General features: G+C 39.8%; 1 protein-coding gene and 1 pseudogene across 2 annotated transcripts in view; both read left to right on the plus strand.

The window, feature by feature from the left end:
• Nucleotides 1–20,872, plus strand: part of EPM2A (EPM2A glucan phosphatase, laforin) — a 113,063-nt gene that overhangs the window by 8,319 nt on the left and 83,872 nt on the right. The window lies entirely within an intron of this gene.
• Nucleotides 16,303–19,414, plus strand: LOC120231018 (annotated as a pseudogene).

Raw genomic sequence — 20,872 nt, forward strand, 5'->3', positions numbered from 1 at the left:
TAGATAACATTCAGAAGAACTGAAGGGTAGGATCTCAACATATGAATTTTTGGGGACACAACTCAGCCCACAACATATAGTAAATTTTTTCTAATATTTAATTCATCAAATTATTCTTAACATTCTAAATTATTAAAGAAGATTATCAGTTGGCTCTAGATGGAAAAACTTGCGCTATGCCTACATCACTGTTTTCTATATTCTAGATAAAAGACATGTATTTAGAAGGTAATATGAAGGGGTACCATAGCACAGTGTGAATAACAAGTGTTTGGAATAAGATAACATCCTGTCAGACATCAGAATCTGCCACAAGATTCTGACTTCTATAATCTTATATAAATTACTTAATCCCATGAATTTTCCTTCCTTTCTAAAAAGGGATGATTAAAACTGTACAAGGATTGTTAATAAGGACTAGTTTATGAGGTGCCTAGAACGAAGTAGTAGCTATCACTTTACGATAGTGATTTACAGCAGCTGAATTACCCATCTTTCCATTTTCAATATAAAATTTATTGACCTTAAAGTTTATGTTCATAGAAGCAACAGTTTTGTGTAATATTGGGCTAATCCATACACTGGATTATATTCTAGACTGTGCTGCGTCCTCCCAGTAATTACTTGCCTTACCCGTTCATACTTCTGCTTCTACTCCAGCTATGCTGTACCTTGGTGAAGACTGGGTTTGGGTGGAGGATAAATGGACATGTACGGCATAAGGGATACTATCCACATTGCAGCTGAATTTTTGTGGATACAATGCACTCAATTTTAATTGGATAAACTTTGAGTAGAAGAATGGTCTCCTAAATATGACCTTGGTCCTTTGTTTCGTCCATTATGAGTTGAGAGCCTTTCAAGAACATAGCTTCTCTTACTACACTCAAAGAAACCATCCAAGCAATCATTAAAAAGGCAATACAAACAGAGGGGACTGGTAGAGCGCTACATGAGAATAGTGTAATGAGACATGATGAAAAGGATAAAGAAGAATTTGAAGAGTGACATATGACATGGTCAAGAAAGATTTATTTTGGTAATAGTTTATTACTGTTGAGAGGGAAATTCCATCTAAAAATTATGATGATGAAATTTTACTGTTTCTTGGTCACCTGAAATTATTGTATGATGATTTCATTTTATGATGGAGAAAGTGGGGCACAGAGAGGTTTAGTGGATAATCTAAGCTCACACAGTGCTAACTTGTGGGAAACACCTTCTTTAGGCAGGTGTCATGATTCAGCACTAGGCAGAGCATGGAAATGTGGTGAATGAATTTTAATATCCTACCCACAAACTCTTAACTCTGGGACTTCACAGATAAGAAAGAGTTCATGCTGGCTATGTGAGATCGGGGATATCTCTGTATTATAGGTGAAAAGGAAATTGACAGAGAATGAGAAAGAATGGGGAGGTGAACTGAGACTCTACTTCCTCCAGATGATCCTTCTCTTGACATTCTTTCGGTCCCTCCCCAACTCCTTTTTCTTCAGAGCATTCTTTCATGTGTATTAGCCTAAACGTCCCAAAATTTTAACACCATCAAGAAGGATCTTCACACCAAAATGAAAAGCATTTTCTTGCTTCTTGGATAAAAACCAGTTGTACCAGACAAGAGGAAAATAATTTAGGAGTAGATAATTTTGGCAGTTTCTTATTCCATCTCCCCCAGTACCTGATCCTCTATCATTTGTCAGAGAGTTAATGGGAGCTGAAATGAAAATGCTTGCTGCATTTGGATGATTTGTTCATGTCCCCTAGAAGCAGAATGAGGTTCTAATTTTAGGGAAACTTAAGTATTGTCACATACTCACACAGTACAGAGGGAGAAAAGTCATGAACTTTTTTTAAAAACGTGATATATCAACTACAATCTTAAAAATTTTCTTTGCTGCTCCTAAAGAAACAAAATAATCAGTTGGATAAAACATTAGTTTAAACAAGTGTAGGAGCACTTGGGTGGCTCAGTTGGTAAAGTGCCTCGATTTTGGCTTAGGTCATGATCTCATGGTTTGTAAGTTCGAGTCTTGTGTTGTGCTCTGCACTGGCATTCTTTCTCCCTCCCTCCCTCTGCTCTTTTCTAGCTTGTGCGCGCTCTCTCTCTCAAAATAAAAAATAATAAATAAGAAAATAATTTAAAGAATTTAAGCAAGCATAACACTTTGTTATTTAATTTGGGGAAATAAAATGCGTATAGTGGAGATTTTATATTTCACTGTGTTTCTTTATATAAAGATAATGCTCATGAGTCTTTGGGATGTGACAGTGAATGTGGAAAAGATTTTCATTTGTACTTAATGAGATGAGAAAAGTCTGAGGAGATTTCAACTTTCTGCGAAAGAGACGGGGTCCGCAGGCAGGTCAGGCATCCCTGGCTGGACTGCTCCTGGGTGTGTGGGATGGTCTGTGTTCTGCCTGTGGATTTGGTGCCAGGGCTTCTGTACAGGAAGGGTCCTTAAAGTGTCTTATTACTCCAAGATCATCCTCACCCTGAATACTGTTATCTGGACAGTTTTCGGTTTTCTGCCCTGATGGTGGGATCCTGGGCCGTGTCCAGCAAGCACAGGTACTCTTACAGCCAGTAGACACTGAGCGAGCAGCTTAACATTTCCAATCCTATGACCTTCATGTTATTAAATGTTAAATCATAATGTCACATTAAGATAGCTTTATGTTGAGCTTTATCCTGAATTTTAGCTAATTAAACCATAGAGAATTAGAGAAATGGTTACTATGAAATCATTTTCTTCTCAGTTTAGTTGTAAAAGGTTCTACATTATGTCCATGAGCAAAGAAAATTTTTATCAACATTTCACCTATGATTACCAAAATTTCTGGATGTTATATTGTAGATTTTAGGAACTGTTTGTGCCTTTAGGAAAACGTTTAGATTCATGTCTTTTGCTATAAAGTACCAATTTATTACCTTCATCTTTGATCGAAATCACTAAAGATCTATCTATTTGATGAGCATGATTGCAGTTACCCAGAACAATTCCAGAGCTGGAGGAATTTTGGACTCCCGTCCACAGAAGATTGCATTTGAGGTTGCATTGTTATTTCCATGATCTTAGATTCAGAACTAATCTCAATATCGTCTTTTAAATTCTGAGGATGTACAGATTCTGAATGTTGAATATGAAAACACATTGATTTAAAGTATTGCTTTAACACTTACTAGTTCAGAATAATTATGAGGAAGCATTGAGCTAATACATATGAACATTCTTTGTAAATGGAAGTAATAATTATTTTGTATTAAAAATATTGACAGGATTTTTTTTTTTACAAATAGTTTATTGTCAAATTAGTTTCTACATAACACTCAGTGCTCATCCCCAAAGTGCCCTCCTTCATGCCCATCCCCCCCTCCCCCCCCCATCCATCCGTCCTCAGTTTTTGTCAGCATTCAAGAGTCTCTCATGGTTTGCCTCTCTCCCTTTCCCCCACCATTTCCCCCCTTCTTCTCCCCCTTGGTCCTCCGTCAAGTTCCTCCTAATCCTCCTATACGTGCAAACATATGGTATTTGTCCTTCTCTGCCTGACTTATTTCGCTCAGCATAACACCCTCAAGGTCCATCCATGTTGCTACACATGGCCAGATTTCATTCTTTCTCATTGCCATGTAGTATTCCATGGTATAGATAAACCACATCTTCTTGATCCATTCATCTGTTGATGGACACTTAGGCTCTTTCCATGTTTTAGCTATTGTGGAGAGTGCTGCTATGAACATTGGGGTACATGTGCTCCTATGCCTCAGCATTTCTGTATCCCTTGGGTAAATTCCTAGCAGTGCTATTGCTGGGTCATAAGGGAGTTCTATTGTTAGTTTCCTGAGGAACCTCCACACTGTTTTCCAGAGGGGCTGTACCAGTTTACATTCCCACCAACAGTGTAGGAGGGTGCCCGTTTCTCCACATCCTCGCCAGCATCTAGAGTTCTCTGATTTGCTCATTTTAGCCACTCTGACTGGCGTGAGGTGGTATCTCAGTGTGGTTTTGATTTGTATTTCCCTGATGAGGAGGGATGCTGAGCATCGTTTCATGTGTCTGTTGGCCATCTGGATGTCCTCTTTGGAGAAGTGTCTGTTCATGTCTTCTGCCCATTTCTTCACTGGGTTGTTTGTTTTTCGGGCGTGTAGTTTGGTGAGTTCCTTATAGATTCTGGATATTAACCCTTTATCTGATATGTCATTTGCAACTATCTTTTCCCATTCCGTTGGTTGCCTATTAATTTTCTGGGTTGTTTCCTTGGCTGTGCAGAAGCTTTTAATCTTGATGAGGTCCCAACAGTTTATTTTTGCTCTTGATTCCCTTGCTTTTGGGGATGTGTCAAGTAAGAAGTTGCTGCGGTGGAGGTCAAGGAGGTTGTTTCCTGCTTTCTCCTCTAGGGTGTTGATAGTTTCCTGTCTCACGTTCAGGTCCTTTATCCATTTTGAGTTGATTTTTGTGCATGGTGTGAGAAAATGATCTAGTTTCATTCTTCTGCATGTTGCTGTCCAGTTCTCCCAACACCATCTGTTAAAAAGGCTGTCTTTTTTCCATTGGATATTCTTTCCTGCTTTGTCAAAGATCAGTTGGCTGTATACTTTTGGGTCCACTTCTGAGTTCTCAATTCTGTTCCATTGGTCTATGTGTCTGTTTTTGTGCCAATACCATACTGTCTTGAGGATGACAGCTTTGTAGTAGAGGCTGAAGTCTGGGATGGTGATACCTCCCGTTTTGGTTTTATTTTTCAGTATTACTTTGGCTATTCGGGGTCTTTTGTGGTTCCATACAAATTTTTGGATAGTTTGTTCTAGTTTTGAGAAGTATGCTGGTGCAATTTTGATTGGAATTGCATTGAATGTGTAGAGTGCTTTAGGTAGTAATGACATCTTAACTATATTTATTCTTCCTATCCATGAGCATGGAATGTTTTTCCATTTCTTTGTGTCTTCTTCAATTTCCTTCATAAGTTTTCTATAGTTTTCATCATACAGATCTCTTGTATCCTTGGTTAGGTTTATTCCGAGGTATTTTATGGTTTTTTGTGCAATTGTGAATGGGATCAGTTTCTTGATTTCTCTTTCTGTTGCTTCATTATTGGTGTATAAAAATGCAACCGATTTCTGTACGTTGATTTTGTACCCTGCAACTTGGCTGAATTCTTGGATCAGTTCTAGTAGGCTTCTGGTGGAGTCTGTCGGGTTTTCTATGTAGAGTATCATGTCATCTGCGAAGAGTGAAAGTTTGACTTCCTCTTTGCCAATTCTGATGCCTTTGATTTCCTTTTGTTGTCTGATGGCTGATGCTAGGACTTCCAGCACTATGTTAAACAACAGTGGTGAGAGTGGACATCCCTGTCGTGTTCCTGATCTCAGGGGGAAAGCTCTCAGTTTTTCCCCGTTGAGGATGATGTTAGCTGAAGGCTTCTCATAGATGGCTTTGATGATGTTTAAGTAGGTTCCTTCTATCCCAACTTTCTCGAGAGTCTTTATTAAGAAGGGATGCTGTATTTTGTCAAATGCTTTTTCTGCATCTATTGACAGGATCATATGGTTTTTATCTTTTCTTTTATTGATATGATGGATCACATTGATTGATTTGCGAATGTTGAACCAGCCCTGTAACCCAGGAATGAATCCCACTTGATCTTGGTGGATGATTCTTTTGATATGCTGCTGGATTCGATTTGCAAGGATCTTGTTGAGAATTTTTGCATCCGTATTCATCAAGGATATTGGCCTATAGTTCTCTTTTTTTGTTGGATCTCTGTCTGGCTTGGGAATCAGAGTGATGCTGGCTTCATAAAATGAGTCCGGGAGTTTTCCTTCGACTTCTATTTTTTGGAATAGCTTGAGAAGAATTGGGATTAATTCTGTTTTAAATGTCTGGTAGAATTCCCCAGGGAAACCATCAGGTCCAGGGCTCTTATTTGTTGGGAGATTTTTGATCACTGATTCGATTTCTTCACTCGTTATGGGTCTGTTCAGGTTTTCTATTTCTTCCCGTGTGAATTTTGGTAGTGAGTGTGTGTTTAGGAATTTGTCCATTTCTTCTAAGTTGTCCAATTTGTTGGCATATAATTTTTCATAGTATTCCCTGATAATTGCTTGTATTTCTGAGGGGTTGGTTGTAATAAGTCCATTTTCATTCATAATTTTGTCTATTTGGGTGCTCTCTCTTTTCTTTTTGATAAGCCTGGCTAGAGGTTTGTCAATTTTGTTTACTTTTTCAAAAAACCAACTCTTGGTTTCATTGATCTGTTCAATTGTTTCTTTGGTCTCTATGTTGTTTATTTCTGCTCTAATTTTTACTATTTCTCTTCTTCTACTGGGTTTAGGGCGTTCTTGTTGCTCTGCCTCTAGCTCCTTTAGGTGAGCTGTTAGATTTTGGACTTGTGCTTTTTCTAATCTCTTGAAATAGGCCTGGAGAGCAATGTACTTTCCTCTTAGGACTGCCTTGGCCGCATCCCATAGATTTTGAATTGTTGTGTTTTCATTTTCATTTGTTTCCATATATTTTTTAATTTCCTCTCTAATTGCCTGATTGGCCCATTCATTCTTTAGAAGGGTGTTCTTTAACCTCCATGTTTTTGGCGGTTTTCCAGACTTCTTCCTGTAATTGATTTCAAGTTTCAAAGCATTGTGATCTGACAGTGTGCATGGTATGACCTCTATTCTTTTATATTTATTGAGGGCTGCTTTATGTCCCAGTATGTGATCTATCTTGGAGAATGTGCCATGCGCACTTGAGAAGAAAGTAAATTCCCTGGCCTCAGGATGTAAAGTTCTAAATATATCCGTCAGATCCATCTGGTCCAATGTGTCTTTCAAGTCCATTATTTCTTTAGTGATTTTCTGTCTGGTTGACCTATCCATTGCTGTAAGCGGAGTATTAAAGTCCCCTGCTATTAGCACATTCTTATCTATAAGCTTGTTTCTGTTTGTGATTAATTGTTTTAGATATTTAGGTGCTCCCATATTCGGTGCGTAGACATTTATGATTGTTAGTTCTTCCTGATGGATGGACCCTGTAATTATTATGTAGTGCCCTTCTTCATCTCTTGTGATTGTCTTTAATTTAAAGTCCAGTTTGTCTGATATAAGTATCGCTACTCCGGCTTTCTTTTGATTTCCTGTAGCATGATATATATTTCTCCATCCCCTTACTTTTAATCTGAAGGTATCTTCCCGTCTAAAATGAGTTTCTTGTAGACAGCATATTGATGGATTTTGTTTTTTAATCCATTCTGCTACCCTATGTCTTTTGATTGGAGCATTCAGCCCATTTACATTCAGTGTTATTATTGAAATATGTGGGTTTAGAGTCTTTGTATCTTTTGTAGGGTTCATGTTTGTGGTGGTGTCTCTGGTATCTTTGTTCCTTGCAACCTTTCCTTCAGAGCATCCCCCTCAGGATTTCTTGTAGGGCTGGCTTCGTGGTGACAAATTCTTTCAATTTCTGTTTATTTGGAAAGGTTTTTATCTCTCCTTCTATTTTGAATGACAGGCTTGCTGGATAGAGGATTCTTGGCTGCATATTTTTACCGTTCATCACATTGAAGATTTCCTGCCATTCCTTTCTAGCCTGCCAAGTTTCAGTAGATAGGTCTGTCACCACTCTGATAGGTTTCCCTTTGTATGTTAGGGCCCCTTTCTCCCTAGCTGCTTTCAAAATTCTCTCTTTGAAATATTGACAGGATTTTATCATTGGCTTATTTATATTTATTGTTTCACATTTATTTGCAATGAGGGAGTATCCTTTAAAAATTTTATTAGAAAAGCACTTTATCCCCCGAGCTGTGTATACATTTTTGCCAAAGCTTCAGTCTTTACTTAATCTGTTTGGAAATTCGCATCTGCAGTTTCCACTTGATGATGTCTTTTGATTATAGTTGAAGAGGTTTTATTATTTTTCAGAGAGATGCACTTAGAATTCATTAGTGAATCAATCTAATTAGGTGTGAGGACTGTAGACAGACATAATCCAAATCAGACTTTAAAACAGGGAACTCTTTTAGGTAGTCTGCTATTACGAAGGTGAAAAAAATGCCATGAAAATAAAAATGTATTAATTTCACTAAACCTCACATTTTAGTATTGTTTAAAACCTTATTTTGGTATTAGCCATTGAGAAAGGATGTCTGTAACTCTCCCTTCCTCAATTAGAAAAAAATCCTAACAAACCGGAATAGGTGTTTGATTCACATATTCAACTGCACATAATTTTGAAGCTCAGTTATCTACCTGGAATTGTGATAGGTGCTGGGAAACAACAGTGAAAATTTCACAGCTCTTGAATTTAAGAGATTTATATTCTAGCCGAGAAGACAAAGGTTTATAATCAAGGAAGGACTGTGACAGAAATCTGAAAATCTATATGCAGTGAAGGTGGCAGAAGTTCATCCCAGTAAGAGCTCAGCAATGGGAGAGGGGTTAGGGAAGTCTTTATAGAGGGGATAGTATTTTAAACTTGGCACTTAAAGAAAGATAGGATCTTCCCTCACTTTTTTTCCCGTACTTGTGAAAACAAAAGCAACAAAATTATTTTTAGAAATCTGCCAGATGTGGGGCGCCTGGGTGGCTTAGTCAGTTAGGCGTCCGACTTTCGCTTAGGTCATGATCTCGCGGTTCGTGGGTTCGAGCCCCGCGTCGGGCTCTGTGCTGACTGCCAGCTCAGAGCCTGGAGCCTGTTTCAGTCTGTGATCCCTCTCTCTCTGACCCTCCCCTGCTCACGCTATCTCTCCTACAAAAAAAAAAAAAAACATTAAAAAAAAAAAAGAAATCTGCCAGATGTGAGAATCCTGGTTTTATCAGAGTGACAAGGGAAAAGCCAAAGTCTGGGGGTTCAAAGACACTCAAGTGTTCAGGCCGTTTGTGGTAGGACTCCCTGGGAGGCCTGTGATGGGTGGCTGGGCTGACAGGGGAGAGCTGTGGGGGCACAGCTGGTGAGGGAGGGGTGCATCCTCTGGGGGGTGGTGAGTAGGCCCTTCTTTCCCGAGGCCTGGAGGGCTGAGGCGGGGACAGCCTTTTTCTCTGCTTTGTTCATTTTGAGCCCCTGCTGTTGGCATCTTTTCTTTTTCTGCAAGTGTAACTCAGGGAACTCTGTAGTGAATTTTCCAGATGCATCAGCGATTCCCTACCCTGATGGAGCATTAGGAACACCTGTTGCATTAGTTAGTTCACGTACAGTGCAATATTGATTTCCGAAGTAGAATTCAGTGATTCCTCATTTATATGCAACAGCCAGTGCTCATCACAACAGGTGCCTTTTTTATACCTATCACCCATCTAGCCTATCCCTCACCCACTTCCCTCTATCAACCCTCAGTTTGTTTTCTATCATTGAGAGTCTCTTGTGGTTTGTTTCCCTCTCTTCTTCCCCCTCCTTCCCACATGTTCATCTGTTTTGTCTTTTAAATTCTACATATGAGGGGTACCTGGGTGGCTCAGTCAGTTAAGTGTCTGACTTCGACTCAGGTCATGATCTCATGGTTCCCGAGTTTGAGCCCTGCATTGGCCTCTCTGCTGTCAGCACAGAGTCCATTCAGATCCTCTATCCCCCTCTCTCTTTACCCCTTCCCTACTTGCATTCTCTCTCTCTCAAAAATAAATCTTAAAAAACAAATTCCACATATGAGAGAAATCATATGATATTTCTCTTTCTCTGACTGACTTATTTTGCTTAGCATAATACATTCTAGCTCCATCCATGTTAATGCAAATGGCAGGATTTCATTCCTTTTAATGGCTGAGTAATTTCCATTACACACACACACACACACACAACATCTTTATCCATTCATCAGTTGATGGACATCTGTACTCTCTTTATAGTATGGCTACTGTTGATAATGCTGCTATAAACATTGGGCTGCATGTACCCCTTCAAATCTGTATTTTTGTAACCTTTGGGTAAATACCTAATAGTGCAATTGCTGGATCATAGCATTGTTCTATATTTAGTTTTAGTTTTAGCTTTTTTTTTTTTTTAACATTTATTTCTTTTTGGGAGAAAGAGAGAGACAGAGCATGAGCAGGGGAGGACCAGAGAGTGAGAGACACACAGAACCTGAAGCAGGTTCCATGCTTTGAGCTGTCAGCATAGGGCCCGACACAGGGCTCGAACCATGAACCATAAGATCATGACCTGAGACGAAGTTAGATGCTTAACCAACTGAGCCACTCAAGCACTCCTATTTTTAGGATTTTTGAGGAACCTCCATACTGTTTTCCAGAGTGGCTGTACCAGTTTGCATTCCCACCAACAGTGCAAGAGGGTTCCCCTTTTTCTGCATCCTTGCCAACACCTATTGTTTTTTGTGTTGTTAATTTTAACCATTCTGACAAGTGTGAGGTGGTATCTCACTGTGGTTTTGATTTATATTTCCCTGATAATGAGTAATGTTGAGCATCTTTTCATGTGTCTGTTAGCTATCTGAATATCTTCTTTGGAAAAGTGTCTTTCATATCTTCTGTCCATTTCTTAACTGGGTTGTTCGTTTTTTGGGTGTTGAGTTTGATAAGTTCTTTATAGATTTTAGATGCTAAAATCAGATATTTGCAAATATCTTCTCCCATTCTGTCGGTTGTCTTTTAGTTTTGTTGATTGTTTCCATTGACCTAGTGAGCTTTTAAAAATGTTTTTATTTATTTATTATTTTTGAGAGAGCGTGAACAGGGTAGGACAGACAGGGGCACAGAGGATCTGAAGTAGGCTTTGTGCTGACAGCAGTGAGCCCAATGCAGGGCTCAAACCCACTAACCATAATCATGACCTGAGCCACCCAGGTGCCCCAACCTGGTGCACTTTTTAAACGTACAGATTCTTGGGTCAATTGCAGATTTATGGAATCTCCAAAGGTGGAATCTGGAAATTCATTTATTTCGAAAGAGTTTTATTGAGATCTAAGTCACATATCATACAATTCACTCCTTTAAAGCATAGAATTTAGTGGTTTTAGGTATATTCACAACATTGTGTAATCAGCATTAATTCTCCAACACTTTCACCACAAATTAGTCCCCATTTCTTCCTCCTCTGTCCTCTGGCAAATGTAGTAATGTGTTTCCTGTCTCTATTCACTTGCCTATTCTGAATATTTCATATGAACGGAACCATACAATATGTGGCTGTTTGTAACTGATTAGACATTCTTCATTCATATGTTCATTGATGAATAATACTTCATTGTATGGATATACCACATTCCATTTATTCATTCATCAGTTGATGAATATATGGGTTGTTTTCACTTTTTGAATAATACTGTTATGAACTTTTGTATAGACACATGTTTTCACTCCTTTTGAGTATTTATCCAGAAATGGACTTGCTGAGTCATATGGTGACTCCATAGCTTACCTTTTGAGGAGTTGCCAAACTGTTTTCCAGAGTGACTGTATCATTTTATATTCCCACCAACAATGTATAAGAGTTTCAATTTTCCACATCCTCCACATTTTTTATTTTAACCATCCTAGGGGGTGTGAAGTGGTATCTCATTGTGGTCTTGATTTGCATTTTTCTAATGACTGATAGATGTTGTTGAACATCTTTTCACATCCTCATTGGCCATATGGCAGTCAGAAGATACACATCTGTGTGTATCTTCTTGGAGGCCTATCTATTTACATCTCTGTCCATCTTTAATTGGGTTATTAAACTTAACCCTTTCAGTTGTTGAGTTGTAAGAGTCCATGTTTTTTAAAAATCCATCTCAGGTGACTATACAGATAATACTTGGATGGGCAGTAGGGCATGAGGATAGGCAGCTGATACACCTTACTTGGGCTGAGTGCTGAAGACTTTATTTTGAAAAGCATTAACTGATCTTGTATAGTACTTTGTTGTAAACAAGTAAAGCAATATGTTTTTATGGTGATTTAATGGAGTTATCTGTTAGGTACAGTTATCCTTCCTTGGCCAAACCTAACATTACTGAGTTCATCTTTCTGTGCATTACCATTAGGTACAAGTACTCTTTGACTCTTTGAGTTTCTTTCCTCAGAGCAATTCTTCTTCTTTTTTTTTTGTTAATAGTTTATTGTCAAGTTGGTTTCCATATAACATCCAGTGCTCATCCCCACAAGTGCCCTCCTCCATGTTCATCTCCCCACCCCCCACACCCATGAGTCCTCAGTTTGTTCTCAGCATTCAAGAGTCTCTCATGGTTTGTCTCTCTCCCTTTCCTCCATCATTTCTCCCCTTCTTCTCCCCTATGGTCCTCCGTTAAGTTCCTCCTAATCCTCCTATACGTGCAAACATATGATATTTGTCCTTCTCTGCCTGACTTATTTCGCTCAGCATCACACCCTCAAGGTCCATCCATGTTGCTACACATGGCCAGATTTCATTGTTTCTCATTGCCATGTAGTATTCCATGGTATAGATAAACCACATCTTCTTGATCCATTCGTCCGTTGATGGACACTTAGGCTCTTTCCATGTTTTAGCTATTGTGGAGAGTGCTGCTATGAACATTGGGGTACANCTTCCTCCAATATACAGACTTCATTTCTTAATAGCCCACACTTGTGGAATGAGTCCATTTCTGACAACAAAGCTAAAGAAGACATGCTGATAATACTAGAAATGGGAACATCACAGGGGTGCCAGAGAGGCTCAGTCCATTGAGTGTCCAACTCTTGATTTCAGCTGAGATTATGATCTCACAGGTGCATGAGATCAAGCCCCACGTTGGGTTCTGTGCTGACAGTGCGGAGCATGCCTGAGATTCTCTCTCTCTCTCTCTCTCTCTCTGTCTCTCTCTCTGCTCCTCCCACTGCTCGCACACTCTCACTTTCTCTCAAAATATAAACATTAAAAAAAATGGGTATATCACAGAGTTTTCAGATTGTCCCAGTGTTTTCTGTGGTAGTATAAACAAATACTCTAATTATTGCTATTTTATATTACTGTCGTTGCTATGAAATATAAATTTATCTAAATTTATATGTAGATGTATATAAATGTTCATATATAGATATCTATAAATGTTATATATATTTATATAGATATGTATACGAATGTTATAGTTTATAACATTTACCATAATAGGTATAACATTAGGTGGTACCTGTGGTCAATTTTACAAAGTCTTTTTTTTTTTTACGTTTATTTATTTATATTGAGAGAGGGAAAGAAAGGGCAAGCATGCGAGCTAGGGAAGGGCAAAGAGAAAGAGAGAATCCCATGCAGGCTCCTTACTGCCAGCACACTGCCCAAGACGAGGGGCTCAAACCCTCGAACCGTGAGATCATGACCTGAGCCGAAACCGGAGTTGGAGGCTCTACTGACTGAGCCACCATGTGCCCCAGTTTTACCAAGTCTTAGAGAGCTAGCATAGGAATGTCATTTCCTTGCTTAGAATGTCTGGTTTCACAGGAGTAATTTTATATGTAGCTGCCATAAAAATATGAATAAGACTTTTATAGCTCATTCATTGTCTTGATCCCCCTAAACTCTGGTTTCCTATATAGATTTTATGTACCTCAGTTGGGAATTCTCTTACCACAGAGTCTGGGAAGAGAAATTGTAATTTGAGTAGCAGATGACATCTAATCTGTTTTCTTTTTTTTCCCTATAATTCCAAGTTATCTGTTCCCTTGACCAAATGTATTTTGGTCTTCTTTTAGTATATGGATATCTTTGAATATTTAAAAATTTTATTTTATGTTAATGAAGTACCAAATCTCTTTTTAATCATAAATGTTATTGAAGCTTAGCATTCACAGACCTACACAAATCATAAATCTGTATCTTTTTTCTTTTTTTTTTTTTACAGATAGTTTGTTGTCTAGTCGGTTTCCATATAACACCTGGTGCTCATCCCCACAAGTGCCCTCCTCCATGCCTATCTCCCCGCCCCCCGTACCCATGAGTCCTCAGTTTGTTCTCAGCATTCAAGAGTCTCTCATGGTTTGCCTCTCTCCCTTTCCCCCACCATTTCTCCCCTTCTTCTCCCCCATGGTCTTCCGTTAAGTTCCTCCCAATCCTCCTATACGTGCAAACATATGATATTTGTCCTTCTCTGCCTGGCTTATTTCTCTAAGCATAACACCCTTAAGGTCCATCCATGTTGCTACACATGGCCAGATTTCATTGTTTCTCATTACCATGTAGTATTCCATGGTATACATAAACCACATCCTCAGATCACTTCTTATCTTCAGCTACATTCTTTGAAGGACTGTCTCCAGTCCTCTGATTATATAACCCTAGCTCTAATCTTTCTTCTGGACTGATATATTTTATTATTTAAAAGACTTTTTCATCTGGATGTCCTATAAGTACAGTAAACTCAGTATATCCAAACTTCAACTACTGAGAGAGCGTGAAGCCTTTTTTGTATGTGTTCCTGATTTAAAGACATTAGCTCAGTCACTTAAGTTTGTGCAAGCATAACTTCTTAGGCTGGGCTGATTGCATCAGGAACCCCTGGGGTATGACAGGCATTTCCTAGTCTACATTCTTAAGAGATTGTGATTTAATAGTTCTGAGATTGGCCAGAGAATAAGAATTTTACAATTTCCTAAGGTACTTTTGAAAGCCAGCTGGTTTGGGAGACCAGTGTAAGAGATTCTGCAAGTTGAAATATTTCAGTTCAACCCCCACCCTACCCATAGCCACCTCTTTATTTTCATCCTACTGCTTCTGTTATGATTTGGTGTCTTGGCATTTCAGTGGCCTTTTACATGATCTAATTCCTTTGTGTCCCTTCTCTATTCAATCCTTCCTCCACGCTGCTACCAAAATCATCTTCCTAAAATTACAAATTGGATAATGTCACATGTATGATTAAAAAATGCTTTGATGATTTCTTATTTCCTATAAAATGAATCCAAGCTTCTTACTCTGACCTTTGAGGCTCCTCCCAGTCTGTCAGTTATCTATTTTCGTCTGCATTTCTGCCACTTCCTGAAAACAATTGAAGTCCCAGCCCCCAACATTTCATGCAGCTCTTTGATAGTGCTCTCCCTCTTCTTGGATTTCTGTCACAGTTGTGGCAGTCTTAGATCTGCAATGAACCATGCTACATTATTCCATTGGCTTTGGTGGAATAATATGAAAGCCAATCAGAGGCAGCTTCCACAAATAATTTATATTTATTATACAGTTCTAAAATACAACATATGATTATATGATGTAAAATTATTGAATCTATCTCAACCAAACCTTCTGATTAATGTACAACATTCACACATGCATATGCTTATTTCCTTGGATTAGGGATACTGGGGATTAGCATTTTAATCTCCATAGGGTGTCTGCCATGGTCCATTGGTTGCATTGTAGGACAAGTTGCTTGCTTTTTCTCTGGCAGCTGCCGAGGCCATCCGTGTTGGTTGGATTCAGTATGAAGGCTTTCATTAGAGCTTCTGGTCAGAGGCTCAACCTTCCAGCATTAGCAGTGGGAAGGAATAATACGCACTCTTCCAGCTGGAGATCTCACTGAGCTATGAAAAGAGTAGCACACAGTTTAGTGAACTCATATAGTTTAGTCATATACAGTAAAACCATGGATTGCGAGTAATTTGTCGTGCGACTATTCCACAAGATGAGCAAACATTTCTAATAAATTTTAACTTGATAAATGAGCAATGTCTTACAATATGAGTAGTATGTGATGCTGAATGTCACACGATCACACCTGAGTCTCTCTCTCTGTCTCTGTGGGATTGTGGGTGATCATCTCCCAGCTCAGTCAGATGTTTGGTCTCAGGCTGCAGTGTTTGGCAGAAAGCAGTGATTTTTCAGAATGTTGGAAGTGCCCACAACCAGAACTAGTAAGTATTTTCTGTCACTTCAAAGCACCTATGGACAATCCTTTGCTTTTCTCTCCCAGTAAGCTTAAGAATGCTTTGCTTCCTTCTAGCTCAGGCTGCCTGCAGATATAGACTCTTTCCTCTGCTGCCTTATTGCCAGTTACATTAAATACAGTATATGACAGGGGCGCCTGGTGGCTTAGTTGGTTAAGTGTCCGACTTCCGCTTAGGTCATGATCTCGCGGCTCGTGGGTTCAGGCCCCGCGTTGGGCTCTGTGCTGACTGCCAGCTCAGAGCCTGGAGCCTGTTTCAGTCTGTGACTCCCTCTCTCTCTGACCCTCCCCTGTTCATGCTTCTCTCTCTCTCCTAGAAGTAAATAAAAAAATAAAAAAAAACAGTATATGACAAGAGTTTATTAATATTGTACTGTAGTCAACATCCATGAAAGTGTATACAATGGCCCTCATGCAGAAAAAGGTTGGAAAGAAAGGCAGTTAGAAGGAGATGATAACAGTGGAAGTTAAGGAAATCATTGAGAGATACTAATGAGGTATGTGAGTGGCTGAAATTGCAAGATTTTATAAAAAATCTACATCTCCATCTCGTCTGCAGAAGAGGAGGAGAAAAAGGCAGAGAAATCCCTAACTTCCACTGAAGTTAGGGAGATGTGTAAAATGTGGGAAATAGTGCAAAATTTTGTAGAAAAGCACCACCCGAACAAGGCTGTAGCAGTGCGAGCGATGTATCTGTTTAATGACAATGCAATGTCACATTTTCGCAAAATCCTCAAAAGGAGACGAAAGCAAGTGTCATTGGATAGGTTCCTTGTTAAAGTTGCACGAAAAGAAAAATATTCCATTGAGCCAATAGATAGCAGTGATTCTGTTAGTGATAGTGAAAGTGGTCCTACACAAGCACCCACCTCTCTCTTGTCCCCCTCACACCAGCCACGAAGGTTTTCAAAGTTAAGTGCAGGTTAATTTGTTTATTTTTCTTTATATTTTGTATTATATTACAGTATTGTCATTTTTAAGTGTTTTTCTTATTTTTTTGAGAAAGAGAGCATGAGTGGGGGAGGGGCATAGACAGAGTGGGACAGAAGACCCAAAGCAGACTTGGTGCTGACAGGCTGACAGCAGCAAGCCCACTGTGGGGCTTGAACTCACAAACTATGATATCATGACGGGAGCTGAAATTGGATGATCAGCCGACTGAGCCACCCTGGTACCCCTATTGTAATCATTTTTATATGAATATTTTGAATTGTGGAACTAATCATCTGAGTTTCCATCATTTCTTATGGAGAAATTTGCTTTGATATACAAGTGCTTTGGATTACAAACATGTTTCTGGAACAGAATTATGCTCACAAACCAAGGTTTTACTGTATATGATTAGTGTTTATGCTGGCTCTGCTGCCCCACTCAACTGGTTGTGGGTTTTACATATATTTAAGTTCTACAACCCTAACGTGTTGATCCTAGATCTAATTTGTGTTCATTTGGCTCTAACACCCCCACCTCCATGGCTATAGTTTTATTTATATGTACATTGAACAACTCTGCCATATTGCTTCTGATCAGGTGTGGTATCCTTCACTGGAAACAGGCAGATTTCCTGGCTTTGTACTGATAAAGTACTATGTCGGTACTGGGACTTGGAACCATAAATCAGAGTTATAAACATTCTAAATACTTTTGTACTTATTTAATACATACTCACGTAGTCTCATGTGTCTGACACGTACATATTCCAAGTCCTCTAGCTTTCTATGATAACCTTTTCTTTTAAGTAAAACTGCTTGAATTCCCATCTGGAATACTGAGAGATCTGACCTCTTTCCTCTGTGTTACCCAGAACCACCTTTCCTCAGTATATTTGGAAAAGGTAGGGTGAGGCATACTGTTAATTGTTTGCCAGTATTCACATCCTCTCCCTCTGGGTGAATTATTCTTCTTTGCCCTGTAAAGAAGAATATCTTTGTCATATGGCTTGCTTTGGTTAATGTAATTTAAGAGGAAATGATGTGTGTCACTTCCTATTGCTTTGCTGCACTTTTTTCTCTCTGCCAAGAGATTACTATTGATGTTCCAAATAGTGACTGCTCTTTCAGATGATCCCAGCATGGAGATGATGAAGATGTGAAGAATAGCCCTTACTTAGCCAATCCACAGTGAACTCTAGCATGGGCAAGAAGTAAACTTTTGCTCTTCTCTGTGACCTGATAACTTAGGTATTTGTTATCGTAGCATGCCCTATGATCTAAAATGAAGCCTATCATTTGGTGGGTGTTCATTAAATACTTGATGAATGAATGAATTTGAGCAAGGTACTTTCCAGGTAACTCAAACTGGTATACTAGTACTGTCTTCTCTTCTTCAGTGTGGTCCTGGACTAGTAAGCTTGTAGCACAGGACGGAAATACACCGTTGTCTTAAAGCAACACTTTTTCTACGGTTGAGGGGAAAAAACCCATTATTTCAAATCGAAGGAGACATGTATATGATATAGAATAGAACACAAATATCACAGGAATTTTTAAAGAAAAATACAAGTCTTCCAAGAATTTTCATGACAGTATAGGGTACTACTTCAAGCTATGTACCCAAGACCCCTTGGAGATGTTTGAGAAGCTTTGACAATCACCGGGTCTCAGTTTTCTTTTCTCTGAAATACTTTCTGGCCAGAGGCATTACTGCCACTATCTCCAAAACGACTGTGACCCTGATCAGCTGGTTTAGCTGCTGCTGCAAGTGCAAGCAGATTGCCGCTACCAGCTGTATAAGGGCATCGTGGACTACATCGTGCACATCCCCAAGCAGGGCATGCTGTCCTTCTGGAGGGGTCACGTGGCCAACGTCATCCGCTTCTTCCCCACGCAAGCCCTCAATCTGGCCTTCAGGGATAAGTACAAGCAGATCTTCCGGGGGCGAGGGGTGGGAGGGTGGAGCGTGGACAAGCACACGCAGTTCTGGAGTCATTTTGCCCGTGATCTGGCATCAGGTGGGGCACCCGGAGCCACCTTCTCCGCTTCGTCTCCCCCGCCCTGGATTTTGCCAGAACCCGAGTGGCATCCGATGTGGGGAAGTCTGGACTGAGCGGGAGTTCAAAGGCCTGGCGAGACTGTCTAGTAAAGATCACTGAGTCTGACGACATTCGGGGCCTTGACCGCGGCTTTGGTGTCTCGGTGCAGGGCACCACCATTGTCTACCCCGCGGCCTGCTTGGGCATGTACGTCACAGCCAAAGGCATGTTCCTGAGCCCCAGGAACACCCCCATCGTGGTGAGCTGGAAGAGCCCCCAGACCATAGCAGCCGCGGGGGGTGGGATCTCCTACTCCTTGGACACCGTGCAGCCGCAGATGATGATGCCGTCGGGGCACAAAGGAGCTGGCACCATGTACAGGGGGACCTTCGACTGCTGGCGGAAATCTTCAAAGACAAAGGGGGCAAAGCCTTCTTCAAGAACACATGGTCCAACGTCCTGAGGGACATGGGGGGCGGGCTTCGTGCTGTTCTGTACAACGAGCTGAAGAAAGTCATTGTGGTGTGCCTCCACCAGACACGGGGACCAAGGCCATCATGTAGAATACTTCTGTTCGGGACCACTGATGTTCAAGGAATTCCAGTGTCCTTGTCTTGGCCACATTGTGTGTAGAGGACTGGGGAAGGTTCTAAAAGGGCTTCATTGTGATCGGCCATTGGCACCAGGGTCCATGTATGACTGTTGGAAGTGGACGTGGGGAGGGGAATTAGAACATCCTCCTGAGTCCACAGGCAGGCAGCTCCGCCACACCGGCCTTAGAGTGCAGGTGCTTGCGGGGCCTTCGCTGTGTTTAAGTATTTATTTTAAGAAGAATCATGTCTCCATTTGTACTTAAGCACTATTCTCTTTTGCGCAGCTGAATATTTGCAATTATGTTTCATGGTTGCAAAACCATAAATAAATAGGACACAGAGGAAAACAAAACTCTTGTTTGGACAAGAGTAGTCAGAGGGTCTTTAGGGGGCCTACATGGTGTAAGCAGCTTTGAACTGGGAGCCACAGCCTTGGGCTCCAGTGAACATAGGGCGCTGTCAAGTCACTTAACCGACTGGAACCTCAGACTCAGGAAAAGATGTGCTAACACAATTGCTGTCCGTGTCACTGGATTTTTATTTTTGATAAATAGTATATTTTAAAGTACCTTGAAAATCATTAAGCTTTAGCATTCCAACTAAAATTGATGGGAAATTTTTGGAATCTTTTTCAAATTTGAAGATTTTATTTATGTTATAATTCCACTGGGTGGCAGTATTTCACTTGTACTCTGATTCTATAGTTTGTATATAATCTCAAAAAAAAATTTAATCACAATCTCATTCTTTCCCAATCTTATCTTTCCACTTTTTCATCCTGTGCATTCCCTGTCTCCAAAAAAATTCTGAGAAACAGTTACCATTTATTCAAAAGATTTAATGATGTAAATGTGAGGACAGTCACCCTAAGAGAGTAATTTGTCCAGAACTTCTGCTTCATTTGGGAAGAAGTGTTAGATAGCTTAATTTTGCTCATTTGTAAGCAAATTACTTTGATGTAGGTAATTAAAACCAGTTGAAAATCACCTGCAAAAATCTTGCCACTGGCTTTTTTGTGAATGCTTTAACAAGTAAAAAAAAAATCATGTGGACATTTTTGACTGATATTATCACGGATGCTTATTTTATCCTGTGTGTCATAAGATCATAAAGTTGTTGTGCTGATTCTTTTGATGTCTATGACGTGTTTGAGAAACACTTTGTCATGGTTCCATATCAGTTAACTTTGTGTCAGAATTAATTTTGCAAGATGAGTTAAATAAGACAAGTACCCTTATAAAGCTTGGTAAGTGATTCCTTGCTGACTCCTGTTAATATTGAGGCTTCAATGTAAGTGGCAGGCTAGGTCTGCTAGAGTAGTCTTGTTCTGTGGCATGGAAAAAATAAAAATTCTTTAGCAATATGGTAGAATACTAGCTTTCACTTGTAAGGACACCATCAAAGTGATTTTTAAATGGCTGCAAAGACTACATTCTGCACAAGAGGAAGCAGCTAGATGCTTTGGAAAAATCATGCTGTTGAAAAGCTGTTTATAAAA

Source organism: Hyaena hyaena, unplaced genomic scaffold, assembly GCF_003009895.1.
Source record: "Hyaena hyaena isolate Hyena2069 unplaced genomic scaffold, ASM300989v1 scaffold_52, whole genome shotgun sequence".
NCBI lineage: Eukaryota > Metazoa > Chordata > Mammalia > Carnivora > Hyaenidae > Hyaena > Hyaena hyaena.